The following is a 5,871-nucleotide window of genomic DNA, read 5'->3' on the forward strand; positions in this document are numbered from 1 at the left end:
TGCACGCACAAACACACATGTATATACACATTTATGGTAGGGCGTGTCTTTCTTTTCTGCTTACTATTCTCATCTTCAGATTTCCTTTCTACTTTCCACTGACTCTTTTTGCGAGTAGAGACATTGTTATATCACCCCTTTGAATATGTTTATCTTTTTTTAAATTTAAATGCACTTTATTTTTAGACAACCTACACGACATGTTTTTTCTTTAAAGAAAATAAAGGAAAAAAGAAATAAACAATGTCTCCACTCCAGATAAATCATGGTCAAAATAAGAGTTCAAGGTGACATCAGTCCCATTTGTCCTAAGTCCTGGTGTTGTATGGATGGGAAGCAGCAGCCGTTTATGGCGACAGGTGATAGATCCAATTTGTTAACATTTCTCAGTCTGTAAGCCATCCTTGAAGAAAATCATGTATGGAGTCACACCATCTTCACGGTAGTCCAGGAGAGCAACCATGCCATCCAGATTCATGTTATCACCAATAAAAATACTGGTAGTTATTGAAATTAACAAGGATGTGCTTAATTTGCTCTGCAGCCCCAGTCATAAAAGGCTTTACTCTTTCTGGTTTCTGTTCTTCAAGTTTGCCTTTGAGTGATTTCATGTAATCTTTGATGTACTTTTTGTAGGCCTCTTTTGTGAAGCTGGTTTCTTGTAAGTAGTGGTTCATGACAATGTCAACACCAGTGACTACTGTGCTTTCGGTACCTTCCCCCTCTGGGCCTTCAGCGGAAGCATTCCCACCAGTGAGCGAGTCATCGATGTTACCCTCTGTTCTACTGACCATCTTGCCCTCCACCTCTAGGCACAGCCAGTCTGCGATCTCCCAGATCTTGTGGATGTCGGAGAACAGCTCTTCATGACTGATGATGTCCTGGTAGATGATCATGATGGCGGCTGGGGACGGCGGCGCTAGCCTGACAGTGCGGAGCGAACGAGCACAGTACAGCCGGAGAGGCGCTGGGGGGAGAGGGGAGCGGGCAGAAAAGCTGTTTATATTTAATGAATATGAGAAATCTTGATTTATCTTTGGCTTTTAGGAAAAAAAATCATCTGAAATAAATAGTGCAGTTCCATTTTTAACATTTAAACATTTTTAAATAATAACATTGTCAAAAGACAGTGTTGACACTTGATTTCATTCATCCATTCATTTAGTTAGTTAGTTATTTGTTTCCTTGCATTTTATGTCCAGATAACTGATACTAATGTTGCAGTTAATAACACAAATGAAGGTACTTTTATATTTATGCAGAGATCATGTTAAGAAGGAACTAGAATTAAAACCACAAAATGCAGTCAGTGTTTAGAGCAACATTTAGCTTCAGGGATATTTAGACTTACAATGTTTAGTTTTATAGATTGCTCCCATCGGATACACATTTTCAAGCCCCTTTCCATAAATACAAATGTTAAGGTCAATGACTCAAGGTAGGTCACTTTAGAGATCACAAAGAAGAAGTCTGAGACTTCCTCTCAATCCTTAAATAAATTCTCCAATATTTTTAGCAACTGGATTGCCCTGTGATCTTTATCCACTAGAGGTAGTGCTTGAATTATTAATCTTAGCATAAGTGTGCTAGTTACTGCATGACCTAAGCTGATTTTGATAGTTCTTGATGTCATATAAACCATGAAAGTATCCTGTTTTTGTCTTCTTACATTATCGAAGTGTTGAGTGAAGGGTTACAATGAACATAAAAGAGAGCTTTGACCTTGGTCTCCTGAATCTGTAATTATTTTACCATTTACAAGTACTTAGAGATGCTCAAATATACCAAATATAAATGGAGATTGGAATATTGATCTCAATACTTAGTGGGAGAATTTATAGGGTAAAAAAGAACTTATATAGGTGTAATAATTTAGTATGAGAACTGGCATCTACTAGGTTCTCAAGGAACGTCTCCTCATTCCTTATCATACCCCTGGGAGTGGAGATTAAACATACTCTTTACAGTTCTAGAAGCCATAATACAAAATCCAGATTATAAAGAATATTTTACCTGCTGTATTTTACAAAGACATGAGAAATTCACATACTATTCTTTGATTTACATTGTGTCCCATTAAAATGGTGTATGCAATTGCTTGTCCAAATTGGAAAGGTGGCTTTCAGAATAAAGAAATGTACAGTTACTGATGAGATAAAGAATGTTCTATCATCAAGATCTTTTGCTGAATTTATTTTAAATCTGTATAGGAGGCTCATATGGTATAAACATAAATGTCCCTTGCTTCCTTATGATAAAGATGATAACTTATTTGGTTTGTAATATCTAAATTAATGACTAGAGTTTCAAGAAAGTGATTCCCTTCTGGTTTCATTTATTTAAAAAAATTACCTTCACAACAATAAGAATTTGTTTTTTAATTTTAAGCAAAATAGACTTAGGGATGGTGGACAATTTCCTTGATTTGGTGTGTGTTGAGATACTGCCAGTCATGGTGAGATCCAATAGTTGAGTGCTATAGCTACAAAGTGGTGGTACTTTCTCCTGGACAGGATGGTCACATTTTAGGACTTCTAAAGTGCTGTTGGTTACTGCCTATGTCCTAATCAACCCCTGATGTCAGTTGTCACCAAGGGAGTGAAATCTATTCACCCCTGGAAAGGAAACCAGAGCTGCCTTCCACAGCTGCAATGTGTAATTATGACTATAATGGAACATGTTCTTGGCTTTTATCAGTTACATTTTGCTTTATGATCCTCCCCATATAATGTCTATACAGGAAAGCTAGAGAGTATTCTTGGCAGGTCCATGGTTGATTCCAACAATATTATAACTGAATATGTCAAAATCTAGAACTATGGTATTATACTGTTCATAAAATATAACTGCAATATTTGTAGGTATGATTTTAAAAAAAGCATGGGATTATAATTGTCTGTAGTTTTTATGAGGGGTCAAGGGAAAGAGTAGACATCCTGTAAATACCAAGTGTTACAGGGTTGAGAAATGTTTGATTACCTGCTTCTGTCAAGGGAACTTGCTATATTATTTGGGATGAATTATGGTATATTCTGTCCTCCTCAGAATTAAAGGTTGTAGTTTTGCATCTGCACTTTTTATATATAATTTATTGGAAGAAAAATAATGCATACATCACATTTCAAGGACTAAGATACAATTTGTAATCTTACTAGTTGCTTAGAAAAGCCTTATGCTTTTTTTGAATTCAGTGTGGTTGTACATGCATTTGTATGTAGATGTAGGCTGTGAGTATTTAAGAAAGGGCTTTAACACCAATGTTGGCTATAAGTTTTTCTTATTCCCCAATACATAAGAATACCTGGACAATATCACTTGATAAGTTTTAAGAAGAAGAATATTGAGAGAAAACAAAAAGGACTTTGTTTCTTTTAACATGTACAGTACTATAATAAAATGGATTTCATGTTAATAGTTACATTTTTATTAAAAATTGGGACTTCGTTCTCAATTATCTAAAATCTCTCTCAACTCAAACCATTACCATAAACACACTCGTTTTTAATTATTTTTAAGTAACATAAAACGATATAGGTTTCATTATAACATTTTCACGTTTTCCTCCTTTGGTTTCCTTCCCATCTCCTCCTCTAGCTACACTTCTGTGGCTCCCTCTTTCTCTAGTAGCCTACTTTTTTCATGTCCTGTGTATTGTGGTGGACCTCCTTTCCTACCTCTTTCTTCCCTATTATGACCTTCTTCCTAATTTCATGACCAACAGACTCACATGCACATAGACACATACAGTAAACATCTAGGCTATGTATACAGAGAAAATACACAGTTGTTATCTTTCTGTGTCTGATTTATTTCAGTTAACCTTGCTTTTTCCCATTTCATCATGTTTGTTAAAAAGCCATTATTTTGATTTCTCTATGGCTGAATTGAAAAATAAAGAAAATCATCCCACAAATCACAATTCCAAAGAACCTAAACAATGATGAGGACCCTAAGAGAGACATGCATAGATCTAATCTACATGGGAAGTAGAAAAATACAAAATCTCCTGAGTAAATTGGGAGCATGGGGACCTGGAGGGAGGGTTGAAGGGGAGGGGAGAGGCAGGGAGGGGATCAGAGAAAAATGTAGAGCTCAATAAAAATCAATAAAAAAGAAAAATATATGAATCATAGAATTTACCATTTGAACTTCTTTTAATTTAGACAGTTTAGTGTGTTCTTACAACACCTTTATCCATCTTCATAACTTTTTAAAATTTATTGTATATATATATAGGTATTTTGCCTACATGTATATCTATGCACCACAGAAGACAGAAAAGGGCATGATATCACCTGGAACTGGAGTTACAGATGATTGTGAGCCATCTTGTGGGTGCTGGGAATCAAACCTGGGGCCTTTAGACAACAGCCAGTGGTCTTAACTACTGAGCTCTCTCTACAGCACCATATCCTGAATTTTTCACCACCCCTAATTGAAAGTCAGTATCCACTAGACAATAACTCTTTTTCAATTTTGTTATCAAGATTACTTTGTCTGCTTGAGCACATGAAGGGACTGGTCCTGCAGACCCAGAGCTGCAGAATTTCCACCACATGGGGCAACAATGGGATAATCTAGGAGAGTTCTAGTGAAAGCCCAGCATCAATAGTGTGGCAGAAACCATAGGCCTCAAACTCTTTGCAATGAACTCTTACAAGTAAAGATATATAGACAAAGGGGCTTACTGCATGACTCACTATTTCAGTCCACAGCTTCCATGATGAGCATGATGAGATTTCCCTCCCCCCCCCTTTTTTTCCTTTCTTCTTTTTTCTCTTAAATTTTATTTTATGAGGCTCTAAGGGCAGAGGGTGGGTACACAAGGACAGGAAATGAAAGGGGCTGAGAGGCATGATGTGAAAGACACAAAGAATAAAGAAAAAGTAAAGTAAAAAAATGAGTTTTGTGATGTTGAAGTCATGTCATATTCTTCCTAAAATGTATTTACTTCATATCATAAAGCAAAGAAAACCAGATCACAAATCACAATCCCAGAAAACTTAGACAACAATGGAGACCCTTAGAGAGACATACATAGATGTATTCTAGATGGGAAGTAGAAAAAGACAAGATCTCCAGAGTATATTGGGAGCATGAGGACCTTGGGAGAGGTTTGAAGGGGAGGGGAGGAATAGGGAGGGGAGCAAATAAAAATGTAGAGCTCATTAAAAAAAAAAGTAATAGATGGAACTTAACAAAAATTGCTGTTTTCATCAAGCAAACCAACGCTTCCATGGTGAATAAATGTTTCATAGCATTGTTATAATTAAGACAGTGTTTTAGGCATTGAGTGGGCTGTGAGAATGGCACAGAGAAAGCCAGTGTTTTCATCAAGCTTGCAGTGCCTGGCACTGGGTAAATGCTGGATTGATTATCATAATGACTGGTTTATTAGTTACTTGTCTTGTTTCTGTGACAAAATATCAGACTAATGAAACTTAAGCAAGAAGAGTTTATCAAAATATTGAAAGAATTCACAGGAGCTGAATAGAAGTTTGAGCGGGGAAGCACACTTGCTGCTTTCTCAGAGAACCAGGATTAGATTCCTAACATGCACATGATAGCTCACAACCACATTAAACTCTAGGTTTTGCAGATCCAGCATCCAGTTCTGTCCTCAGTGTTGCAATGGCATCAGCCGCCTTCTATTCCTATGTCTTGCCCTATTCTGCCATTAAAAACTGTATCTCCAGAATCAGAGAGGTCACAGTCAGGAAGCATAGAGTGATGAATGTGTGTTCTCAGCTTGCTCTTTTTTCTCCCTCTTATTCAGTCCAACACTCTAGCCACAGTTAAGGTGGATCTTCCCACTCCAGTTAATCGAATTTATATAATTGCTAATAAACAGGCCCAGAGTCCTGTCTCCTG

At 36.8% G+C, this 5,871-nt stretch overlaps 1 pseudogene; it reads right to left on the reverse strand.

Moving 5' to 3' along the window:
• Positions 1–376: 376 nt before the first annotated feature.
• LOC121442601 lies at positions 377–896 on the reverse strand (annotated as a pseudogene).
• Positions 897–5,871: the final 4,975 nt, after the last annotated feature.

Source organism: Microtus oregoni, unplaced genomic scaffold (genome assembly GCF_018167655.1).
Source record: "Microtus oregoni isolate MIOR12 unplaced genomic scaffold, Mior012 000002F_ref0000024, whole genome shotgun sequence".
Taxonomy (NCBI): Eukaryota; Metazoa; Chordata; class Mammalia; order Rodentia; family Cricetidae; genus Microtus; species Microtus oregoni.